The sequence below is a fragment of the Amblyomma mixtum genome, chromosome 10, assembly GCF_055824585.1.
Source record: "Amblyomma mixtum isolate Tamu chromosome 10, ASM5582458v1, whole genome shotgun sequence".
Classification (NCBI taxonomy): Eukaryota; Metazoa; Arthropoda; class Arachnida; order Ixodida; family Ixodidae; genus Amblyomma; species Amblyomma mixtum.
In genome coordinates, this window is record NC_143021.1 from 108,116,296 (window position 1) to 108,140,466 (window position 24,171).

General features: G+C 49.0%; 1 pseudogene; it reads right to left on the bottom strand.

Annotated features, from left to right (window-relative positions):
* Positions 1-12,373: 12,373 nt before the first annotated feature.
* Positions 12,374-13,884, bottom strand: LOC149326631 (uncharacterized; annotated as a pseudogene).
* Between the last annotated feature and the right edge of the window lie 10,287 nt (positions 13,885-24,171).

Genomic DNA, 24,171 nt, shown 5'->3' on the forward strand with positions numbered 1-24,171 from the left:
AGAAAGCAGGAGCGGTGTGCGAACGGCTTGCGTACTGCTGCCAAAGCGTGCACCAGCCTCTCGTAGGGATGTCTTTCGTAGGCAGCCGGCGGGCGGAAGTCCAACGCTGAACGCACTTGATCACCGGAAGAAGCAGTTTTGCATTCAGCCGACGATATGGCAGCTACTTAGTCGCACGCGCTGGCAGGCAGAAAGCGGTGTCAAAAGATGAAGCGGCGAAGAAAGCAGGAGCGGTGTGCGAACGGCTTGCGTACTGCTGCCAAAGCGTGCACCAGCCTCTCGTAGGGATATCTTTCGTAGGCAGCCGTGGGGGGAAGTCCAACGCTGAACGCACTTGATCACCGGAAGAGGGCCAAATGCAACGCAGCAGTTCTGCTTGCAGCCGACGATGTGGGAGCTACTTGGTCGCACGCGCTGGCAGGCAGAAAGCGGTGTCCACAGATGAAGCGGCGAAGAAAGCAGGAGCGATGTGCGAACGGCTTGCGTACTGCTGCCAAAGTGTGCAGCAGCCTCTCGCACGGATCTCTTTCGTAGGCAGCTGGGGGGCGGAAGTCCAACGCTGAACGCACTTGATCACCGGAAGAGGACCAAATGCAACGCAGCAGTTCTGCTTTCAGCCGCCGATGTGGCAGCTACTTGGTCGCACGCGCTGGCAGGCAGAAAGCGGTGTCCAGATGAAGCGGCGAAGAAAGCAGGAGCGATGTGCGAACGGCTTGCGTACTGCTGCCAGTGTGCAGCAGCCTCTCGCAGGGATGTCTTTCGTAGGCAGCCGGGGGGCGGAAGTCCAACGCTGAACGCACTTGATCACCGGAAGAAGCAGTTTTGCATTCAGCCGACGATGTGGCAGCTACTTAGTCGCACGCGCTGGCCGGCAGAAAGCGGTGTCAAAAGATGAAGCGGCGAAGAAAGCAGGAGCGGTGTGCGAACGGCTTGTGTACTGCTGCCAAAGCGTGCACCAGCCTCTCGTAGGGATGTCTTTCGTAGGCAGCCAGGGGGCGGCAGTCCAACGCTGAACGCACATGATCACCGGAAGAGGGCCAAATGCAACGCAGCAGTTCTGCTTTCAGCCGACGATGTGGCAGCTACTTGGTCGCACGCGCTGGCAGGCAGAAAGCGGTGTCCACACGTGAAGCGGCGAAGAAAGCAGGAACGATGTGCGAACGGCTTACGTACTGCTGCCAAAGTGTGAACCAGCCTCTCGTACGGATGTCTTTCGTAGGCAGCCGGGTGGCGGAAGTCCAACGCTGAACGCACTTGATCACCGGAAGAGGCTCAAATGCAACGCAGCAGTTCTGCTTGCAGCCGACGATGTGGCAGCTACTTGGTCGCACGCGCTGGCAGGCAGAAAGCGGTGTCCACAGATGAAGCGGCGAAGAAAGCAGGAGCGATGTGCGAACGGCTTGCGTACTGCTGCCAAAGTGTGCAGCAGCCTCTCGCAGGGATCTCTTTCGTAGGCAGCTGGGGGGCGGAAGTCCAACGCTGAACGCACTTGATCACCGGAAGAGGACCAAATGCAACGCAGCAGTTCTGCTTTCAGCCGCCGATGTGGCAGCTACTTGGTCGCACGCGCTGGCAGGCAGAAAGCGGTGTCCACAGATGAAGCGGCGAAGAAAGCAGGAGCGATGTGCGAACGGCTTGCGTACTGCTGGCAAAGTGTGAACCAGCCTTTCGCAGGGATGTCTTTAGTAGGCAGCCGGGGGGCGGCAGTCCAACGCTGAACGCACTTGATCCCCGGAAGAGGACCAAATGCAACGCAGCAGTTCGGCTTGCAGCTGACGATGTGGCAGCTACTTGGTCGCACGCGCTGGCAGGCAGAAAGCGGTGTCCACGGATGAAGCACCGAAGAAAGCAGGAGCGATGTGCGAACGGCTTGCATACTGCTGCCAAAGTGGGCACCAGCCTCTCGCAGGGATGTATTTCGTAGGGAGCCAGGGGGAGGGCGGAAGTCCAACGCTGAACGCACTTGATCACCGGAAGAGGGCCAAATGCAACGCAGCAGTTCTGCTTTCAGCCTACAATGAGGCAGCTACTTGGTCGCACGCGCTGGCAGGCAGAAAGCGGTGTCCACAGATGAAGCGGCGAAGAAAGCAGGAGCGATGTGCGAACGGCTTGCGTACTGCTGCCAAAGTGTGCACCAGCCTCTCGCAGGGATGTGTTTCGTAGGCAGCCGGGGGGCGGAAGTCCAACGCTGAACGCTCTTGATCACCGGAAGAGGACCAAATGCAACGCAGCAGTTCTGCTTCCAGCCGACAATGTGGCAGCTACTTGGTCGCACGCGCTGGCAGGCAGAAAGCGGTGTCCACAGATGAAGCGGCGAAGAAAGCAGGAGCGATGTGCGAACGGCTTGCGTACTGCTGCCAAAGTGTGCAGCAGCCTCTCGCAGGGATGTCTTTTGTAGGCAGCTGGGGAGCGGAAGTCCAACGCTGAACCCACTTGATGACCGGAAGAGGACCAAATGCAACGCAGCAGTTCTGCTTTCAGCCGCCGATGTGGCAGCTACTTGGTCGCACGCGCTGGCAGGCAGAAAGCGGTGTCCACAGATGAAGCAGCGAAGAAAGCAGGAGCGATGTGCGTACGGCTTGCGTACTGCTGCCAAAGTGTGCACCAGCCTCTCCCAGGGATGTCTTTCGTAGGCAGCCGGGGGGCGGAAGTCCAACGCTGAACGCACTTGATCACCGGAAGAAGCAGTTTTGCATTCAGCCGACGATGTGGCAGCTACTTAGTCGCACGCGCTGGCAGGCAGAAAGCGGTGTCCACACATGAAGCGGCTAAGAAAGGAGGAGCGGTGTGCGAACGGCTTGCGTACTGCTGCCAAAGCGTGCACCAGCCTCTCGTAGGGATGTCTTTCGTAGGCAGCCGGTGGGCGGCAGTCCAACGCTGAACGCACATGATCACCGGAAGAGGGCCAAATGCAACGCAGCAGTTCTGCTTTCAGCCGACGATGTGGCAGCTACTTGGTCGCACGCGCTGGCAGGCAGAAAGCGGTGTCCACACATGAAGCGGCGAAGAAAGCAGGAGCGATGTGCGAACGGCTTGCGTACTGCTGGCAAAATGTGAACCAGCCTCTCGCAGGGATGTCTTTCGTAGGCAGCCGGGGGGCGGCAGTCCAACGCTGAACGCACTTGATCCCCGGAAGAGGACCAAATGCAACGCAGCAGTTCTGCTTGCAGCTGACGATGTGGCAGCTACTTGGTCGCACGCGCTGGCAGGCAGAAAGCGGTGTCCAGATGAAGCGGCGAAGAAAGCAGGAGCGATGTGCGAACGGCTTGCGTACTGCTGCCAAAGTGTGAACCAGCCTCTCGCAGGGATGTCTTTCGTAGGCAGCCGGGGGGCGGCAGTCCAACGCTGAACGCACTTGATCCCCGGAAGAGGACAAAATGCAACGCAGCAGTTCTGCTTGCAGCTGACGATGTGGCAGCTACTTGGTCGCACGCGCTGGCAGGCAGAAAGCGGTGTCCAGATGAAGCGGCTAAGAAAGCAGGAGCGGTGTGCGAACGGCTTGCGTACTGCTGCCAAAGCGTGCACCAGCCTCTCGTAGGGATGTCTTTCGTAGGCAGCCGGCGGGCGGAAGTCCAACGCTGAACGCACTTGATCACCGGAAGAAGCAGTTTTGCATTCAGCCGACGATATGGCAGCTACTTAGTCGCACGCGCTGGCAGGCAGAAAGCGGTGTCAAAAGATGAAGCGGCGAAGAAAGCAGGAGCGGTGTGCGAACGGCTTGCGTACTGCTGCCAAAGCGTGCACCAGCCTCTCGTAGGGATGTCTTTCGTAGGCAGCCGTGGGGGGAAGTCCAACGCTGAACGCACTTGATCACCGGAAGAGGGCCAAATGCAACGCAGCAGTTCTGCTTGCAGCCGACGATGTGGGAGCTACTTGGTCGCACGCGCTGGCAGGCAGAAAGCGGTGTCCACAGATGAAGCGGCGAAGAAAGCAGGAGCGATGTGCGAACGGCTTGCGTACTGCTGCCAAAGTGTGCAGCAGCCTCTCGCAGGGATCTCTTTCGTAGGCAGCTGGGGGGCGGAAGTCCAACGCTGAACGCACTTGATCACCGGAAGAGGACCAAATGCAACGCAGCAGTTCTGCTTTCAGCCGCCGATGTGGCAGCTACTTGGTCGCACGCGCTGGCAGGCAGAAAGCGATGTCCAGATGAAGCGGCGAAGAAAGCAGGAGCGATGTGCGAACGGCTTGCGTACTGCTGCCAGTGTGCAGCAGCCTCTCGCAGGGATGTCTTTCGTAGGCAGCCGGGGGGCGGAAGCCCAACGCTGAACGCACTTGATCACCGGAAGAAGCAGTTTTGCATTCAGCCGACGATGTGGCAGCTACTTAGTCGCACGCGCTGGCCGGCAGAAAGCGGTGTCAAAAGATGAAGCGGCGAAGAAAGCAGGAGCGGTGTGCGAACGGCTTGTGTACTGCTGCCAAAGCGTGCACCAGCCTCTCGTAGGGATGTCTTTCGTAGGCAGCCAGGGGGCGGCAGTCCAACGCTGAACGCACATGATCACCGGAAGAGGGCCAAATGCAACGCAGCAGTTCTGCTTTCAGCCGACGATGTGGCAGCTACTTGGTCGCACGCGCTGGCAGGCAGAAAGCGGTGTCCACACGTGAAGCGGCGAAGAAAGCAGGAACGATGTGCGAACGGCTTACGTACTGCTGCCAAAGTGTGAACCAGCCTCTCGTACGGATGTCTTTCGTAGGCAGCCGGGTGGCGGAAGTCCAACGCTGAACGCACTTGATCACCGGAAGAGGACCAAATGCAACGCAGCAGTTCTGCTTTCAGCAGACGATGTGGCAGCTACTTGGTCGCACGCGCTGGCAGGCAGAAAGCGGTGTCCACAGATGAAGCGGCGAAGAAAGCAGGAGGATGTGCGAACGGCTTGCGTACTGCGGCCAAAATGTGCACCAGCCTCTCGCAGGCATATCTTTCGCAGGCTGCCGGGGGGCGGAAATTCAACGCTGAACGCACTTGATCACCGGAAGAGGGTCAAATGCAACGCAGCAGTTCTGCTTTCAGCCGACGATGTGGCAGCTACTTGGTCGCACGCGCTGGCAGGCAGAAAGCGGTGTCCAGATGAAGCGGCGAAGAAAGCACGAGCGATGTGCGAACGGCTTGCGTACTGCTGCCAAAGTGTGCACCAGCCTCTCGCAGGGATGTCTTTCGTAGGCAGCCGGGGGGTGGACTGTGCAGCAAAGCAGAAGAGAACTGCGTGAGCACCCCTTCAAAAGCCCTCACGAGTAAAGAAATTGCATACCTGGCAAGAAGCAAGCTCTTCAATCTATTGTGGTCAAGAAGAACTCTAGTTTGGGCTAGTTGGTTCATGATTCAGGAGGAAAACGGCGCAAAAAAACTTAGACAAACACGACAGGACCAGCGCCAACTTGCAACTGAATTTTATTTCGCACCAAACGTGCCTTTATGTAGGCCAACACACCGTAACATCCGTGTAATCACGCACAGGCAGTAGAAAAGATCACTGTACGATATCTAACACATGAAGAGCGATAGCAACACGTAACATGATAGTCATGATTGTATGTTATGTGGTTGCTATCGCGCTTCATGTGTTAGATATCTTACAGTGATCTTTTCTATTGCCTGTGCGTGATTCGTGGCTCAGAAGGGGTTTCTGCGATCGTGGTGCATATTTCGCAAAACCCCCTTTTGAGCCACGAGTCTTGTCATTCGAGGCTTATTAAAGATGTCATAGCAATGTCGTGCCTTGGGTCATCATTGAATAATTCCTGCCCACACTTGGTAGAGGAAAGCTTCTACGCACAGGTTTCAAGGCTCAAAGAGGTTGGCTTTCTTGTACAGAGCCTCGCGCGTCTGGCGGGTTGGTGAAAATGAAAGGGGGTTGCCAAAAAGCCCGGGAAAGCGCCGGTCACAAAAAGATTGCTCCCATTCCTTATCTACATGGTGTCTCCCATCGTCTTAAAAAAGTTGCAGGGAAGTTCGGCATACAGGTGGTTTTCACCGCTGAGAATATGGTTGGCAAGATTTGTGCCGCGGTCAGGAAAAGAATGGACGAGTCGAAACCCATTGCAGGAGCAAGCGCTGTCAGACACGCGCAATTCGAAATTTATTATGGGCAGGCTGGAAGGTGCCTCAACGTCCGCCTGCAAGAGCTCGAGAGGTCGCTGGGGACATCTGCCGCTTCATCTAAACTCGATCTACATTGCCGTGACTGCAGTAAAGAAAATGATAGCGCGTGTGTTCCTGATTTGGGGCGTGCCGACGTTGTCTTCAGGCACAGGAATCAGAAGTGCCGGGAAATAGTATAGGCGTATCTCATCGCCACATCGCGCATTCCGTGCGTTGCAAAGCCTTCTGTGGCATTACACCAGGTAGAACTGGACTCTCTTAAAAAAAAACTGCTGCAGTGCAATAAGACTAACGCGCACGTGTGGTTTGGTTTGCTGTTTCTGTTCTTTTGTTGTGTTTCATGCTTTGTGCGCCTGCGCGTGCTAGGTTGAAGCCTTTATAAGCACAAGTTTTTCCTAATAAAATTTCAGTTGATAGTCAGCGCTTGTTTGTTTGCGTGTTTCTTCCCCTGTCTTCGTGTTTCGCGCTGTACATAATGTTGACCGTTCACCAACTCACCCAGTTTTCGGCTCGGCTTAAGTGTGATTTGTTGGCAACCACGGAAGCGGTGGTAGCTGGCTCCACAGGTCAGAGCTTGGTTGTGGAACAACCCGCTCTTGTAACTTAGATTATAGAGAGTGAAGACCTGACCGGAGTGTCGCTTCCTCAGGAAAGTGAAAGTGTAGCTACTACCAAGGTAAATAGCCACTGAGGAGAAGTCCAAACTGACGCTTCAGTCCGAGGAGACCTTACGGCAGTCGCCTGAAAATGAGGAAGAAAGTTGCAATTCCAGCGACAAATCACAGTGCTGCACGCCTGAGAGTTGCAGCAGGGACCGGGACGAAGAGCGTTCAAACGTGAAAGAGAACGAAAGCTCCGACGTAGCTGAAGAGAGCGCACACAGAGGAAGCCCGGAAATTGTTCCTATTGAACCCTCGAGCATCGAGGGGGGCTTTCCCGATGAGGACGGCGGATCTGCTGTGCAAGGAATGGAGCACGACTGCACTGAAACAGTGGCTTATCGCGGGAACACATCTCGAATGAGGCAACTGGGAATGAACCGGGTGTGCCTCGTAGAAGAGCTTGGAAGAAATTAAAACAAGAAGCGAATCGAGCACCGCCGATACAGGCGGAATCAAACAGAACGGTCCTCGCAGAAACCTGAGGAAGAGAATAGACAAAGAGAACTAAGCTGAAAACAGCTGAGTCGAGACCAAACGAACTGCACGAGCACCGCAGCAAAGTGAAAAGAAGCTGAGACGAGCGAGTCCAGCGTTTATCACGGACTCCGTCTGGATACGAAAGCGCAAAGAGAAGAGCGCACCCGAGAAGAAAGCAAACAGGAGAATCGGAGCCTTCATGAGCGAACTAGAGATAAATTTGGTCAAATTTTTAGGGGAATCCCCCAAGGTGGAGTATATTTGTAGTAAGGGAGTAATTACTCATTGGCATCTACCCGAGCGCAGCCATACGGCTACAAAGGAAAGCTATACAGCTTTCTCAGAAACTTCGTAGTTAAAGAAAGATTCGTCCTGGTCCGGGGTTCGAACCCGGGACCGCCGCTACACCGGAGCAGTCGTTCTACCAATTGAGCTAACCAGGACGGCAAGCTTATGGTAGGACGAGAGCGAATTAATCAATAACTCGAAGTGGGAACTGTGTTGGTCAAATGTTTAGGGGAATCCCCCAAGGTGGAGTAGATTTGTAATAAGGGAGTAATTACTCATTGGCATCCACCCGAGCGCAGCCATACGGCTACAAAGGAAAGCTATACAGCTTTCTCAGAAACTTCGTAGTTAAAGAAAAATTCGTCCTGGCCCGGGGTTCGAACCCAGGACCACCGCTACACCGGAGCAGTCGCTCTACCAATTGAGCTAACCAGGACGGCAAGCTTATGGTAGGACGAGAGCGAATTAATCAATAACCCCGGACCAGGACGAATTTTTCTTTAACTACGAAGTTTCTGAGAAAGCTGTATAGCTTTCCTTTGTAGCCGTATGGCTGCGCTCGAGTGGATGCCAGTGAGTAATTACTCCCTTATTACAAATCTACTCCACCTTGGGGGATTCCCCTAAACATTTGACCAACACAGTTCCCACTTCGAGTTATTGATTAATTCGCTCTCGTCCTACCATAAGCTTGCCGTCCTGGTTAGCTCAATTGGTAGAGCGACTGCTCCGGTGTAGCGGTGGTCCTGGGTTCGAACCCCGGACCAGGACGAATTTTTCTTTAACTACGAAGTTTCTGAGAAAGCTGTATAGCTTTCCTTTGTAGCCGTATGGCTGCGCTCGGGTGGATGCCAATGAGTAATTACTCCCTTATTAGAGATAAATTTGTTCGGAACAGAGGCGCCAGCCTCAAGAAAAGAGGAATGGCTGAAAGTACGAGCAGAAACACAGAGAGCCGTACGAATAGGAAGCTGGGGCAGAACACCGTGCGAAAGAGAAAAGGGCGTGGCACCTGGCCTAGTGGCAACATGCCTAAGCGGACGTTACTGCTGTTGCAGGTTTTGCCATGGATTTTCGTCAACGCTACATCGATCTGCAGTGCGGACGGGACACGGCTTTTCTTCACGCCCTATCAAGACTTTGGGGTTGATGGCATCCGGCTCGTGGATCGTCTTGCGTCGATGACGCTGATGTCACCAGTGGACCGGCTACAAAAGGAGCCAAGCAGCGAAGGAGGCTCCAGAGGGCGTGGCACCTGGCCTAGTGACCGGGACGGACCGACTGCGAGAGCGACTGCGTAAAATTGATGAGTACTTTCCTTTAATAGTTTTAAAAGTGGGTTTAGTTTTTTAGGCTGTTAGGGGAAGTGCAGATTAAGGCATAGAATTTAGGTCAGTGACCTATATTCGGCCGGGACTATTTGGCCGGCAGTTGTTTCAGTGCTTTTTTGTGCGTTAACTTTTAGAGAGATAGGTATTTTTTTCTAAGTGATCGATCGGCATTTGCGGTACGCAGAATTTTATTTTATTTGCTCACGTGTTTTCAAGTGTTTTTTGTCTTGAGCCTGTAGATATCTTAGAATTTGGTGGAAGCAATAATCGAGTGTTCCTAAGATGGTTAAGCTACTGAAGGTTAGATGTATGGAGTGTGAGGCGTCGGTGAATTTAAAAGAAACGCGATTCGATTCTGTGGAGGAGGCCGAAGGTGCAGATTTTATGTGCAAATTCTGCGTATTAGGTGCACGCCTGAACAGGGCTGAACAGGCGAACAGCAAGCTAGTGCTCAGGATGGATGCTCTAGAAACATAGTTACAGATAGAGAGGGCAGAGAAGCGCGAGCTTCAAGAACAGCTTTGTCAGTTGGAGTCAAAAACGGCTGACACCGCCATTGGAAGCCACAATGGCGGGCATTCCAGCGCCAGCCACGTGGAGGGGGCTTGCACTGGCATGGACAGCGATAAGCCAGTAGGTCAGACATGTTCAGGCGGGAACAGCTATGCACAGGTGGCAGCTGAGAAGTCGAGAGGCGATACTGAGAAGGGGAACAAGCTAATTCCAGGAAATGAGGTCACAGTCGCTGATAAGAGGCAGCAAGATCCCGAAGATAGGAGAGAGGGGCAGAGTACGCTAGTGCTTATCGCTGGTGACTCAAACATGAGGCAATGCAAAAGAGCTATTCTGGACCATGTGAAGGGTGATAGGCGGGTAGCAGTCGGGGTGTTTCCAGGAAGGACAATGGACGATGTTCTGAGAGCGACAAAAAGTGAACTTTCCGAGAATGTTGCAAGGCGTAACTTGGTAGTGGTAGCGGCGGGGCTAAATGATGTCCTGAATGGTAACGTCGCACAACTAGGGAAAAGATTAGCTGAGGGAGTTGACGGTATAAGGGCGATAGCACAGCAAGCGCAGATCGTGGTGTGTACAGTGCCGGAGGTACAAGGAAGGAATGTAGAAGTTGCTAACGACGTTGTAAATCTTAATCGAGATATAAGGCAGTTAGGCCTCGAGAAAGGCTTTGAGGTGGTAGACATAAATAAGGAAGTGCACAGAGCAGGTTTGGGCAGAGACTTTGGACGAGATGGCATCCATTTCAGTGGAAGGGTAGGAGAAGAGATAGGCTGGTGCCTGGGAGGCCGAGCGGTAGCTTTTTCAGGGGGTCCACGGTGGCTCAGGGCGTAGGGGTAGGTAGAAGCGATGTAGTAAATGTAACAATGGCGGCTGAGCCCAACAAAATGGCCACTAGGAGGACCAAAAAGAAAACTACGAAAAAGAAATTTTACGCCAGGTACAGTTACATAAACATGCAAGGGGGTAGAAAGAGAGCGAAATGGCTAGAAATAGAACAGCAGTTAAAGGACGAAGCAGTAGGTATGTACGCTCTATGCGAGACACATCTGAGAGATCTAGAAGATCCACCTTTAATCAATGGCTATGTCTGGGAAGGGTGCAACGGAACAACAACGGAGAAGGGAGGAGGAGTAGGTATGCTGGTACATCAAGGGACAAATTGGCAAAGAATAAAATCAACTTGCAAAAGCATGTCTGGGTATCAGGTACAATTGCTGGCAAAAGGACATGGCTAGGGGTAGTTTATTTAGGGACCGGGGACAAATGCTGGCAAGAAAACAAAGATCTAGTTAAGTGCCTCAATGACGATATAAAGCAGATTGGAGACGGTGTCGATATTATTTTGCTTGGAGACATGAACGGCCACATCGAGGATCTGGACGGATGCACAGATTGTAACGGGAAGTTAATGCTAGACTTGGGTGAGCGGCACAACCTAGTTATTGTCAATAGAGAAACTAAATGTGAGGGACAAATCACGTGAAAATCCCGTAACAGGCAAACAACCATTGACTACTGTCTAATGTCGCAGGGCGTCTATAGCAAGCTCGCAATAATGGATATAGACGAAGAGGGAAAGTACAGCCTAAGAAGTGATCATAAACGTATTAGTCTACAGTTGGGAGCCCTAGTCAAAAGAGAAATGCAGCGAAGTCAAAAAGACAACGCAAAATTAAACTATGAACAAATAGATGTAGTCGAGTGTCTGACGGCATACCGTCTGGTCAGGAATCATGGTGATGAGGATTGCTGGTCACTGGCCAAAGTCAATAAAGATGGAAAGACGTTCCGGGAGCGCTACAGCTCCCGAAAAAGTGAACAAGGGAGCCGTAGCGCTCCCGAAACGTCTTTCCATCTTTATTGACTTTGGTCAGTGACCTGCAATCCTCATCATCATGAACAAATAGAGCTAATATCAGCCGATATAGAAGAAGTAATCGAGAAACGCCCCATGCAAAAGTGGGATTATCATCAGCTAGAACTGCTCATCGCTACAAACATGAAACAAGTGAAAGGAGTAAACCGCTGGAGAGGAAAGAGGAAGCCACAAAGCTGGTGGAATATGGAAATTAAGGAGGCCATCGAACAACGACGGGTGGCCTCAAGGGAACCCAGAGAAGCAAAGAGGGCGCAGTTATCTGAAGAGGAAATAGGCGAAAAATGGGAATCTTATCGAGAAAAGAAACAGCAAGTTCAGGTCCTAGTCCAGGCTAAAATGAAGCAGTCCTCTGATAAATGGCTGGCTGAAGTTCGCGAGGCAAATAAAGGGGGCCAAGAAAATTCTGAAACCATATAAGCTGGTTGGGAAAAACAAATCAAAGAACCCACGAACAGATTATAGATGCTGAGGGAAAATGTTTAGAGGGAGATGATGCTGTGAACTACATTACGTCATATATAGCTGCAACGGCAATGGGGTAATCTCCCCAAGTGAGGCGGCAACACAGGACAGCACAATAGAGAACAGCTTAGAACTGACTAGTCTTAACTGGGAAAAGGCGGAAACCAATATTTCTAAAACCACATCCGCCGGGATAGACGAAATTCCAATTAAGCTGATTAATAAACTTGGCCCAAGAAGCAAGGAAGCGCTGATAAAAGCATTGGAGACAGTCATAACAAATCAGCAAATTCCGCACAACTGGAGACAGAGTAAAATGAATTCTATTTATAAAGGGAAACGAGATAATGTTGAACATAAAATCCTTCCGTCCGATCACGATAACATCTGTTATATACAGGCTGGCAATGCAGGCTGTTGCATATCCATAGCGTGCCCGCAGAACGCCGAACCAGGGAAGCAGCCGCACAGCCAGTAGAACCAGAAAAATGAACGTTTATTCAAAAGTGTAGGACGTATTTATAAGTAGCCGAGTGGCCGGAAGATAGGAAGGAGCACGTGTACATAGCGATAGCTCGAAGCTATGAAGGATCGCCAGATAAGGCGATAAAAGGTGCGCGCACATCGGAAACACAGGTGAAGATGCCACATTCATTCCTCCTCAGAAATGAAAGCGTTGCACTGGCTTGCGTTCTCTCGTCGAGCGTCTTAGAGCTTGCTGGGCGACACCCGTATTCAACGGGGCCACCGGAATATCTGGTGCTAGAAAATGTGGAGAATCGTTGCCATTTCGGATGCGCCGCGCATTGGTGCCTTCATCCGGGCTCACAGTTTTTGGATGCTGTAGTTGTGCTGCTTCGTCTGGCTCACTGGGATGTGTGGTGGTTGTAGTTACTGCCGGGGTAACCCCTGGTGCTTCTTGCCGCGGGCGGACCTGGTCTACATGCCGCTGGACGACTCCGTCCGATGTTTCCACTGTCACCATTCTCGATCCAGACGTCGCCTTCACATGGCCGGGTGTCCACTTGCTCCCCGCACCGTAATTGCCGGCATATACCTCACTTCCAGGTAGTGGCAGCCAGTCATCGTTGCTCTCTTTTGGTCCCGCAAGGGCTGGAGGAAAACATGTGTCCAAGTGTGAGCGTGTTTGATAGCCCAAAAGCAGCTGTGCTGGGGATTTACCCGACTTTTGCGGAGTCCTCCGGGAGTTAAAAAGCAACCGTCCTAGGTTCTCTTCCAGGTTCCCTTTACTCATTTTTCGAAGGCCATTTTTTACAGTTCGCATGGCCCTTTCCGCCGTACCGTTAGACTGGGGATGGTATGGAGCGCATCGAACGTGCACAATGTTGTTGTGTGCCATGAACGACGCGAAGTCTTCACTGGTAAACTGGGTACCGTTGTCAGAAACGACTGTGCAAGGTATTCCAAACGTGCTGAAAATGTCACGCAGACCGTTAATTGTAGTCTGCGTTGAAGCATGCGCCAAAGGCAGTGCTTCGAGCCACCTGGTATGTGCGTCGACTACTACGAGTATAATTTTTCCGCAGATCGGACCCACGTAGTCAATGTGAGTACGGGACCACCTTTCGCCTTTTTCAGGCCAGTTAACGACGGGGGCCGCGGCTGGCATCGGCAGATTTTGCACACAGTGCTGGCACTGAGCAGACACCTCTTCAATGTTTCTGTCGAGGCCTGGCCACCAGAACAGAGAACGTGCGACGGATTTCATTGCCGGTGAAGCCTGGTGCGTTTCGTGTAGGATATGCAGCACTCGCTCCCTAGCTTCGATCGGTATTATGACCCTATTACCGCAGTAAACCAGTTCATGTGCTACGGATAGTGCTAGTTTACGGTCAAAAAACGGCAGCACAGCCAGGGTCATTCCGTTTGTGCTCCTGGGCCACCCATGTAGTATGTAAAGTTTGACCTCGACCAGGACAGGGTCAGAAGACGTTAATGCCTTCAGCTCACGCGTTGTTACGGCGCCATTGTTCAGCTGGTTCAGCGACAGCACATATTCGGGCGGCTCACCGTCGTCGCCAGATTCCGGAGACCGCTGCGGAAGTCGGCTCAGGGCGTCCTCATTCAGCATCTGTCGTCCTGGTGCGTACTGTACCGATATCGGTAGGCCCCCAGGTGAAGCGCCCACCGTTGTATCCGTGCGGCGGCCATTGTGGGCGTTTGCTTGTCTGATCTCAGCAGGCTGAGCAGTGGCTGATAATCAGTCCCCAAGGTAAATTCCCGACCTATAAGGTAGTCACCCCATACAAAAATGGCTGTTGACTTTCTTTAGAATTTGTATGAACATTCTATTTACTCTAGTAACCTTGTATGAACTTTTACATTCTATCAACAATTGTTCATACAACGTTGGTAGAAGTTACTTCTTTGTATGTACTCCTGTCAAAAGAAAGTTACTAGAAAGTAATTTTTACATTCTATGCACCTTTGTTAATACCAAGTTGGTAGACTGTTATTTCTTTGTATTTACTCCTGTCAATAGAAAGCTACTAGAAACTCTGGGTGCAGTTTGACACATCGAGGGAAATAAATGAACAAACTTCATGGTGTTTGAGGTGATTAAGACTCTTGTTCGCATAATCGTGACGACATCTTTTTCTGTTGCAGCTGGTGGAATCTGTTGCAGCTAGTCAACAATTTCACTATATCGAAAAGCGACCAACATTATTCGCAGCAAATGAGTTTGGAATCAAATCAGGGTATGGGAAAACGTTTTAAAACAGAAGATATATTCCATTTTAATACTTTATGTACTTTACGTACTGTTGTGAGCAAAAATACTCTAGAAACTGTCAAAACATTTTTGGTCCTGTGAAAAGATGCCTCCAATTATGTACTGTAGGCGAACACTTCAAAGCTATTAAAACAACCTTGAACACGAAATAAAACACTACAGTCACATTCTCTTAGTCGAGGATATTCTGTTAACATTTGTTGATAGGAAGTTCATACAATTTCCTTACTGCTTTCTATGTACTGCTGTCAGTAGAAATATACTAGAAATGGACAGAACGTTTTATCATGGAAATAAATGCCTAAATTAATTAAGTACTCTAGCCTTACATGTCAAAACAACTAAAGCAACATTGAACACGAAACAAACAATAGCAGTAACATTTTCTTAGCCGGGCATATTCTATTAACATTTGTTGATAAGAAGTTCATACAATTTTTGTACTGCTTTATATCCTGCTGTCAATAGAAATATACTAGAAACCAAGAAAGCATTTTGGTCATGAGAATAAATGTCTAAAACAATCAAGTACTGGAGCCGACAACTCCAAAGCGGCAACTAAACCAACCTTGAAGACGAAACAAACATTTGCAATCACATTCTTATAGCCGAGCAGAAATTGTGATTTTTTAGAAATTTCAGTTCAATTTTCTCAATGCCAGTCTTACTATTTCGCATTTTACAGTGAGGGAAAAAAGGCAAAGTTCATAACAGAACATTTACCCCGAAAATCAGAAATGCGCCTTGAACTGAAGACATTTAGTGACACTTTTTGAGTGTATGAAGTATTGTTGGAAAAAAGGTTACCAGCCAATGAAATAATTTTGGTACACAGTGAATGAATTCATAGAATACTCAAGTATTATTGCCCCGCACTTCAGGGAAATTAAATAAACTTTCTAAGCAAAAATAGGAGTTTGTGATATTGTGTTACATAAGTACAATGATGAGTGCGTTACAGAAAAATTAATTTCAGTGATGGTTCATTCTACACGAAAACGATGCTTTCTGCTGCGTATTCGACAATAAATTTTGTACTCAGGCAGTAATTAAACAAGTTTAACATTTCAGAACTAACAAAGAGTTTCAGCGTTCAGCGGAGCTGTACGACCACTCTGCCAATTCGATACCACATTGGTGTTGCTATTGTTGCAATTCTTGAAAGGCCGTATTTTAACGTGCAGTAGTTACAGTAGTTTACCGTACGGCGGTGTTAAAACACTTTAGTGTTAAAAGCGTTTCGCTCTGAGGTTTCAGAGGGATTTCAGGTTTCAGAGGGAAAAAAAAATTCAAGTTTAGTATCGCACCAATGTGTTTCCACGCCATTGAATGACACGTTCTCGCTAGATCAAAAGGCGCCAAATTATATCTGCAGCTCCAGGAGAACTCCTTCCTGAACGAACCTCCACCACAAGCACACTTTCTTCCCCTCGTAATACCCTGCGCACTGCCCACTATACAAAAGAGCCCCGTCCACTTTATGCCACTCCACGTGGGAGCGCCCAATTTAAACCCTCGCACTACCCTTCTCCCCAAGCGACCAGCAATGGCTGATCGCACGGGACTAAAAACCCCGCCCGAAAACAGCCGCACCGCTTCGCGCTCCGAGGAAATTCTGTGTAACTTGTGCAGGCTTACAGCTTCGAGAACTCAAGTTGCTTCGTTCCTGATCGTCTGTACACGCGAAATTTCGGGCAAGGCAATATTAATTTTATGTTTTTTTTTATTTGGAGGGTGGGGGGTGCTGCCACCGTATAACGAATGTACACCGGAAATGAAGCTCAAAAGTGAAGCAGGGACACGGGTAATAAAATAGAGCGTATTTAAAGTGTTTTCTTATAACCTACGGCTGGGTGTAGTTCATGTTCTGAGGCCGATTCTATAAATAGAAGTATAGAGAAACAAAACAGGTAACAGCGGCCCGCTGGACTCAACTCCGGTAGCAAGGGCTTTGCATGAGGAAGGAGCACGGCATTTGGAGCACTTTAAGCCCTCATTCTTGACTTGTTACATTTTTCGCTAGTACTGAGCGACAGAGGAGCTTCCAGAATGGAAAAAGCTAAGGTGAGAGCAGCCCGCGCTTTGGGCACAGCTACAGCACCGGCCCAGAGCCTCTTCCGCACCTTCACTTCCATCTCCTTCAACGCAAACAGGGTGCGAAGCTGTGGCGAGGGAAAACGTGGTGATAGCTGTATTTTCTATCTTCCCGTAATGTAACGACTTAGGAACCGGGAAAAAGTGTTGGGTTTTAACGCAGTCTAACCGAGTAGACAAGCAAAAGCATGTGTTCATTCTTCGCCTCTTCTTACTGACATCAGCGGACGTGAGGCAGAGCCGAGGACCGCATAAGGCAGAGGCAAAACTCAATTAAGGTAGCACACAAAATACTACGGTAGCGAGACTGTCAGCGGGGCTCGTTCGAGCAGACAGCGTGCAAGGTGTCCGATTGCGTGATATAAACACACACAAAACAGACGAGATGCTGCAGCGCGGGCTTGAAATTTTTGCATGTCATCCTAGAGCGGCGTGCGAACGGTCATGTTCCCAAGGTACACACACGTACACTAAATGGCATGAGCCAAGCTATGTAGAGTACGCTAAGCCACACAATATGCGAAAATGAAAACCGAAACCAGTAGCGTTTGACAACATCATCATCATTCCTTATTCTGCGACGCAGTTACAGTGCTCTAGAATCTAGAGCACTGTAACGCAGTTACGGGGAGCTCAGTTATAGTCTTAGAACTAGGCAGACAGTGCAGCCGTGCAGTGGCTGCGGCTTTTGCTGCCCCCGATGCGTCTCCTATAGCTGCCCGCTTTTCCAAGCTTTCGTTCGCAGCGCCGCCAGAAACGGATGGTTGTGAGTAGTCGCCTTTTTTCACCTCAATCATTATCAATTTGCTGACTTTGTAATTGAAACAAAATATTTTCTCGTTTATTGCAACAAGTACGTGGCAAAAAGGGCTTTATCAATTCTTTTTTTTTAGCGCATGTACCGTTAGGCGACATTAGCGCCATCTTTCCGTTCGCTGGCGGCGGAGCGGCGGATTCCGCCACTGATCTCCACTAGGGGAGCTGGATGCCGCATCGGGCGCCCGAAAGTGAAGCCACCGGAAGTAAGCGGCCTTGTCCCGGAAGTCAGCCTTTGACAGTGCATGAAATCGGACCTCGGCACGGTTTTTCGGCTTCAGTTTTCGTTTTTCAGTTCGCATTTCGTCTTTTCATCATTGCTACCTTTTTCTATAACCATGCGCGCCTGTTGCGCCATCAACTGCTCGAGCAGACCGGACAAGTCGTCGAGAAAAACGTTTCACATGTAAGTGCTTCGATGACCGGTCTTTCGCGCGCAAAGGGTTGACGGAGAGCAGACGACAAGACAGCGCTACATAAAAGCGCGCGAGTCGCGGAACCTTGTCCGCTCTGCTCCCTGTCGTCTCGTTGCACTGCAGAAGACCTTTCTGAGAATGAACCAACAAGTATAGCACTAAGTTTTGCTAAGCGATCGATGTTATGCGTAATTTACATGATACCGCTTATGTAGCAGACGACGCATGGCTGACGCCGCTGACGCTGGGTTTCGCTTTATGCAGGTTTCCGCGTTCAAAGCCCAAGCTATATCAGCAGTGGGTCATAAATATAAGAAGAGACAAGTGGAAACCTTCTCCAGGAAGCCGTCTGTGCAGTGACCATTTCACAGAGTCGTGTCTCGATAGGAGCGGAAAGAGGACAAGGCTAGTACCAGATGCGGTGCCGACGGTATTCTCGTTCCCTGAACACCTTCAAAAGGTATGGTATTTCTTATGCAATGGAGGGCATCAGGTACTGTTTGGTATTGTACCGCGTACAGTGGTATGCATCTGAATCGGCTTTTATTCGTTATGCTGGTGTGGCGGTATCCTAGAACCGTGTACATTCATCACCTCAGCGTGTGCCTCACACGAGTGCACACGGAGGTGCATCAGAGGGAGGAATAGTGCATGGCGGGCTCTTAGCCGCAAAAGGCGCTTTTAGGATATGAAGTCCTTGTAAAAAAAAAATCTCCATGAATTGAAAAGGCAAATGCACAAAAAAAAAGTTAATGTGCACTTTTAGCCTTGGCATGTGCGAAAGCTGAATTACCCCGTTGTGCATTTTAACAACTTGAAGGTATATGTGTTGCTGTAAGTGTGCATGTTGATATGTACTCATAATGTGTGTTTGTCATTAATCAGAGCAGTACACTTTTCATCCACATGCGTTTTTTTTCACATTTGGTGAGACATGTCGCATGCAGCAAATACACATCGCCCAAATACACATCGTGGTGGTCTTACCAAGCCGTCTTCCTCCACAACATACATCTGCCAGCTGACCGAAAAGGTGGTTGGGCAGCAAGAGAAGATGCATGATGGTAATCTGAAGGAGTACAATGCTGATTACATGACAGCCAGGGTTATGAGAGAGTTATCTGGACATCCTCATGAGTTGTACTCAGAGCTGGACCACCATATGTTTGAATCAGCTGTTGAATCTAACCATTTTGTTCGCCTTGTGAAGTGTGTAATTAGCTGCTATGTAAAGATCAGAATGCACCATGCTGCAAAAAGAGAAACTGCAAAGCTCACTGGTCCCAACATTCGCAAGCAACTGTCGAAACTCATTTTATTCTGACACCAGTAAACATCACTATAGTGGACTCTCATAAAGTCAAAGTCGCTTAATTGGAACTTCCAGTCTGGTCTAGTCACCCTAAAGTCTATTTATACGCTTCCTTAATTCGAACCTTGTACAGAAAAAAATTTAGCCTCCTTCGATTTTCACTAACTGGGAATGAACTATATTTCTGAACTTCCTGCACAAGACCTCCAATGTTTTAAGTATGAAATGGGGCATTCTTAGCTGACTTAGTGCTTTTTAGGCTTCTATGTTATTTTTTGAAATATATACTACAATATTATTGATTAGCTAAAAGGAATTGAGTGTTATGTGGATGAATAGATGTGTAATAAATCACTTTATCTTTCTCTTGAATTATTCATTGTACCAATTTTGATTAATAAATGTGTAAAGACTATTGTGAAATAATGTTGAAACTTGCATGCCCTAGTTGCCTTGTTTTATGCTTGTCTCAGAGGTTGAGAATGTAATTCATGTTTTGCGAGGAACACAACTTTAACCCTCCTTTGATTACGCCTTTAGATAAGCACATAAAAGTGATTGTGCTATACCACTATGTTAAGCACACATCTGATAAGTAGCCCAGCAGCATGATCTTCTGATAAGTAAATGCTGCAGTGAAGCATATGTACCTTCAACCACCATGACGACGAGACATCTGGTGGCTGCAACTCAAAAGAGAGGGCGACAGTTAACTTTAATGAGAGGAAAGGCACTGTTTTTGGCTGACAAAAACATCACTCAGCCCTGTCAACATGGAGGAAGGGAGAGAGAGTGCGAATGGAAGGTGATGATGCCATAATGGTGGAAGGTGATGATGCCATAAGTCGTCAAGTGGCTTTTATCCGCAGTCTCCCCCGTCACTGATAGAAATAAACAACTTATTATACTGCAATGAGATCAGTAGCGTGGCTTTTTGGGCTTGTTGGTACATTGTTCCAATACACTGTAGCGCAGTAAAAGACGAGGACACAAGAGACGAGAGAAGAACACCACGAGCGCTAACTTCCAACAAACTTTAATCTCCTGAAGCATCACATTTATACGCCAGAAAACGGTAATCACATGTGCGAACAGTGTCAATTCCTCAGAAAAACAAGCTCTTTATCTTGAACGAGCGCCTAATGGAACACGCTCGCAACGTCAGAAACGGGCAAGGCGGATCGCTGGTTGACCACATTCTCGCATGCAAGTCAAAAACCTGTAAGCCTTTCTTTGATAAAAGTGTCGTAATAGGAAAAAGCAGAGAAAGAGTAACGCGCGAAATCATTGAAGCTGAAAAGATAAATAGGTCAGGATGCTCGTGTGTAAGCACACCTTCCATTCTCCTCTCAGATAAAGAGCTTGTTTTTCTGAGGAATTGACACTGTTCGCACATGTGATTACCGTTTTCTGGCGTATAAATGTGATGCTTCAGGAGATTAAAATTTGTTGGAAGTTAGCGCTCGTGGTGTTCGTCTCTCGTCTCTTGTGTCCTCGTCTTTTGCTGCGCTACAGTGTATTGGTGCAATGAGATGTCCACACACACATTGGCTCGTCTCAGTTTGTCACATAGATTCTAATGCCTAGTGCATCCCATATACGTCTTGCATACACAGATGTACATCACTTAACATGGTTCAGGGATGTGCTTCCATGCACTCACAGCTCAGCACACTCACGTATGGTCACGCAGCTTTGACAGTGTTAATGAAGCAGTTCACTTATAGCTGCAGAGCCAGGCTGTAGGTGCGCACACGTACGCAGGCACACACACACACGTAACAGCACACGCGTATGGACATGCGTGGTCTGCACTGTAAATCATGTAGGCTATGCACAGGTCCCAAGCATGAGTGACAGGCATGTATCTCGGCCCCCTCACATAAAAACTTAGGAACGACCTTCGTCGCGCACCAGCCATTAAGTTCCACTTTGGCGAAGACAGCTTCCTCCAAAAGAGGGCGAGTCCAACCGTCGGACGGTAGCCTCCTGTCGTCTCCTTGCAGAAGCGCAGAGGCGGTAATTGCAGTGAAAGCAATTCGGCTTGCTGCAACTCCGCTTTTGCAGTACCACTTGGTGTACGCGACGCAAAGCCGCAACCGATGGCACAGGGTCTCTTGGCGCCACATGACCTTAAATGAAAGGTTAAAAATCTCCATCGATCCTCGAGATGCAGTCCTGTTGATGGCTCAAGTCGTTCAGAACCGCCGCTGTAATCTCGGGAGAAGTCGAGTGGCCATAGAGGCGCCGCTAGCCCGGGTTTTCCGCATTGTTCGGACCTTATTTGTGCGCGGAAATTCCGCTTTAAGATGTCCTTAGCCTTTACGTTATTCGAGTAGAGCTCCTTTACGCTCGGAAGAGAAAAAAGTCCTGTTTTCTGCACGTACCCCTTTGCCGCTGCAGGGTGAGACATGCATGCCTGTTTTCTTCGGTTTCTCCGAAATTACAGGGTTCTGCACACAATGCTCACATTTCTCGCGTTCAGCTTGCTTGTTCCTTTCATATAACAGCAGAAATTACACGAGAACAACGCAAAAAACTGAGAACGAAAGGCCGAAAGTCGCCACTTTTTCCATTTAAACACACAGCAGACACCCGACTTCCGGGACAAGCAGTCCAACTTCCGGTGGCTTCACTCTCGCTCGTCTTGGAAAGCGGGAATACGGTATCCAGCCATCTAGTAGAGATCAGTGGATTGCGCGTCTCATGTTGGCCGCGCGCTACACTAGCTCTTTTAGTACGCTGAAACGACTCTTTGCTGACGGGGTGCGTCGGTTGTGGAGTTGTGGGTGCCTTTCTTCAGTTTGTTTGTGTTGAATGTGCTGCCTCGTTAGTGTTGTGGTAGTGTGGCGGAACTCGGAAGGTGACAGGTGGCTGCAGTGCTGCGGAAGACGTTCTTACGCGCATGCAGTGCTCAAAAACTGCTCTTACGTACTGCACCCAACCACGCCGAGAGCGGCCGGCGCCCGATGCCCGATAGAAGAAACGGCTTGCCGCGAACGTAGACGAATGTAAGTACAGAACTGGAAAGTGCCTTCTGCGATGTGTCGGGCGGATGCATGAGAGCTGCGAATGCATTTGGGTTGGTCTTCACGTCTTGTTCGCAGTGAGGTGCAAAATGCGAGCACCACGCGATCGTTTGCAGAGAGGTGTTCTGACACGCTCGCTAGCCAAATACGCAACTTTTAACCCGCCGCCTTGCGCTCTTTGCGTCAGCTTCTCGGCGGAGAAGTTATGTGATAGAATTTGGTTGCACGCTGAGAACTATGGGGTTCTGCTTGATTCGTTATTCCGACTGAACAGGAGCAGCGCGTGAAAAAAAGACCATAAGAACGAAAAGTGCTTGTATCGGCGTGCGTCTTTTGATTGTGCTGTCTGAGTGTTTACTGGATATGGAGCATTGCCCGTTCCACATCTCAGTAACGTCAAATGCTGTGGTTCATAATATCTCTGGTCAACGAAACGACGATTAAAAATAGCAGAACCATTCCATTGGAGTGCAGCTGAGATAATCGCACAATGGAAAGTTTGTTGTCATTTTATATTCGGTACATTTATGTCATTTCATATTTTCAGCCCGAAGCGGTAAATTATAACGTGATTCGCGAATAATAGCTCTACGAAAAGTATGACTAGGTTTGTAAACCATTTTTATGCAAACTATTGGAGGCGTAGGCAATTAATCGTTAGCCTCCACTCCTGAACAGCTGGAGGTTGTAATGGGATGTGGCTGCTGTGATGATTTTTGTGAAAGCATGGCTCTTATACAGCCTTTCTTCAAATGTGCCCGCAGTCAAGCTCTGTGCAGCTGCTCCACCGGTATCATCACGCTATTTTTGCAGCAGCTTTCATCTGTCATCGAGCCAGTGCTACCTCAACCAGAGGCAAATGACATCAAGACCTGCTGGTGCAGCCTATCAGCCATTGACACTGGATATCCAGCATGGGCCACTTCTAAAAGGATAGGTACGCGAGTGGGTATTTTTTCGTTCTCTTTTTTAGCCTGACAAGAATCTTCTGGTCCAGGCTCGCTCTCTATTTTTTTTCATCTTTTAAAAGAGGACCAAGAGAAAGGATAAAAATATTGCGGGCGTCATGAAAGCACTCCCCTAGTCAAGGGCATGGTATTATAGTGTGAAATGCGTGAAATGCTTTTTGATAGTTTTTCAAATCATGCCTCTCGTGCTTGGGAATCTTGATCATAGTATAGACCAAATTAAAACAATTATCTGCTTCATGAAATTTATACAGTAATCTAAAAACAGCAAATAAATTTTATAGGTTTACTTCAGCAGTACCTACCTCTTACAAGGTATGGCATGTTTGAAGTGAACCAGTGGTGTGGTAACTGTATGGCAGGCATAGCCTAACGGGCAGTGCATAATTGAATATTAGCGTTCAAATGGAGCACTCTGCCTTAAGAGCATAGGTGTTGCTAGCATCAATAATTGATACCTTACCAGATTATCCTTGCATTACATGAAACCCTGTAAAGCTTATGTTGAAGCTGTACAGAACAAAGGTGCTTATTCGATATGTCATGAGCATTGCTGAGGTTTTCTTTCACACTCCCTTTGTCACAACCTACTGCACTGTACAGTTGAAATGCGTTTGGAATTGAGTATTGGTGCATTGTTATTTTTATTCATGCCGACGTTCAGTTACTGGTTGCATTACACTAGCTGACCCTAAGTCAACAAATATTGCTATGACCTTAACAAGACCCCTTGCTTCACTAGAACCAATGCGTTTGATGTTGCCTTTCTCCCGTGCCGTCAAGGTTTGTAATAAGCTGTGTAAATAACTTAATTTACTTTCTCGAGGTATTTATTGCTGCAATTAGTGACAGGTAATTTCCTAAAGAACAACTTAAGTACTCCTTTGGAACACTTGTTTGGTTATTTCCCTTGTATTCTGAACTTAAAGAGATGTGAGCAGGCCTCAGCACTGGAGGGATGTGCTGTGGGACAAATAAAAAACTACCAGTCCAGCTGCTCCCTTAGGGGCACGTTGCTGAGGCTTTTATTGCTTGTAGTTCTATGCATCTTTACTTACATGTATTGTAT